We start from the raw sequence: 2,076 nt of genomic DNA on the forward strand, positions 1-2,076 counted from the left end.
TGAGTTCAATCCCCAGTAATGCAAAAATAAATAAATAAATAAATAAGTAATTGCTTCAATAACAATATGATTATTCTCTTCCCCAAATTGACCTGGATCACACTATTTGTTTTCTTTTCTTTTTTAAATTTTATTTATGTGTGTGTGTGTGTGTGTGTGTGTGTGTGTGTTTGACCAGCTCAGCCCACCAGGGAGCGGAGATGGCTGGCATGTCGTGCTGGGGGATTGAACTGCGGTCACTGTGCTTTGCTAAGCTTGTTCTAAATAGGTGCTTTAGACCACTGAGCCATCTCACCAGCCCCCACACTGTTTTCAGTTATTCATGTTCTCTTGTATTCCTCATCTATAATTTTACACACTTGAATCATAGCAAGGATAAAATTTTGTATTTTCTTCTGACAACTCATAATAATGTCTTTATAGTAATATGTAAAAATTGCTTATCAGTCAATAAACACTTTCATGTATCACTATAATGACTTCATTATTATATGCATTAATTTATACACAATAAAATTCCTCTCATTCCTGGCAAGCGCAAGGGCCTAAGTTCAGTCCCTGGTTCTGCCAAAAAAACCAACCAAACAAAAATTCCTCTGGCGGGCCCAGGTGTAGGTACCTGGAATCCAAGCACTTAGGAGACTGAGGCTGGAGGATTGTCATGGCCAGCCTGGGCTTTATATGAATTTAATGGCAGCCTCAACTAGGTAGTGAAACCTTATCCCAGAAAACAAAGAGAAGACTGGCCAAATAGCTCAGAGGGATTAAAGCACCTGCAAGCAGGCACAGGTTCAATCCCTGGCCTAACATGCCGGCCCCACCCCCGAGGTGCACTGAGAGGGCAGTTGAGACTGGGCGTGGTGGCACATGCCTGTAATCCCACCTCTTGGGAGGCTGTAAACAGGTGGGTCACTATGAGTCTGATCTAGTAGTGAGACTCTGAACACCCTGTAGACCCTTCCCTAAAAATACCAAAAAGGAAAAAAAAAGAGAGGTTTTTGGTTGTTGTTGTTTGTTTTGTTTTGTCTTTTTACAGTACTAGTGATTGAACCCAGGACTTCATGCTTGCTGCTAGTAAGTGTTATTCCTCTGAACTATACTTCTAGCCTATTTATTTATTTATTGTGGTACTGGGAATTCATAGCTTTGCGTGTGCCAGGCAGGTGCTGTGCTGCTAAACTGTATCTCTGGTCCCCTTTCAATATTTACTTTGAAACAGGGTCTCACTACATTGCTGAGGTGTGCCTCAGACTCGCCTCATGGTGTGACCCATGTCCAGCCCCTTGCTCCAGCACTCACAAGCTGTTATTCTAATAACAGAAGGTTTATTTCACTCTGTTGTCTCCTCTACCAGCCCCTGGTGACCACCGATCTGCTTCTTTTCTCTATGAATTTGCTTATCTTGGGTCTTTTATTTTGTTTTATTGATTTTTTTTTTTTTTTTGTTGTTCTTGATACTGGAGATTGAGCCCAAGGCCTTTAGGCTAAGCTATAGTCCCAGCTCTTATTTTATTTTATTTTTAGACAAAGTCTTCCTAAGTTGCCCAGGCTGGCCTTGAACTCACTGTCTTCACTGCCTCAGGGTCCTGAGTGCTTGAGTTAAGCAGTGTACCACCATGCCTGGTTGTCCTGGACATTTTATGTAAATGGGACATAGGATACAATGCCCTTTGTGTCTTGCTTATTTCACTTAGTATAATATTTTCAAGTTTTAGCTTTGTCACAGCATGTATCCGTATATTTTATTTTTATTTTTTTATTTATTTTTCCCCATAATTTTATTGAGAAACAAATAGCAGCAACAAGACAGTATCAAACCAAATTGGTAGGACAGTTTCAATAATTAACACATTGCATATATTCTTCCTAGTGGTTAATTGCTGTACAAGATGCGGTCATGATATCCTATTTTTTTTTTTTAAATTTTATGTGTGTGTGTGTGTGTGTGTGGCCAGCTCAGCCCACCAGGGGGCAGGGCTGGCTGGCATGTGGTGCTGGGGGATTGAACCGTGTTCCCTGTGCTTTGCTAAGCTTGTTCTATGTAGGTGCTTTAGACCACTGAGCCATCTCACCAGC

The 2,076-nt window shown here is 41.1% G+C and overlaps 1 protein-coding gene across 1 annotated transcript in view; it reads left to right on the plus strand.

Moving 5' to 3' along the window:
• Positions 1-2,076, plus strand: part of LOC101572444 (translation initiation factor IF-2-like) — a 59,137-nt gene that overhangs the window by 29,863 nt on the left and 27,198 nt on the right. The window lies entirely within an intron of this gene.

The sequence above is a fragment of the Octodon degus genome, unplaced genomic scaffold (assembly GCF_000260255.1).
Source record: "Octodon degus isolate 3935 unplaced genomic scaffold, OctDeg1.0 scaffold00100, whole genome shotgun sequence".
Classification (NCBI taxonomy): domain Eukaryota; kingdom Metazoa; phylum Chordata; class Mammalia; order Rodentia; family Octodontidae; genus Octodon; species Octodon degus.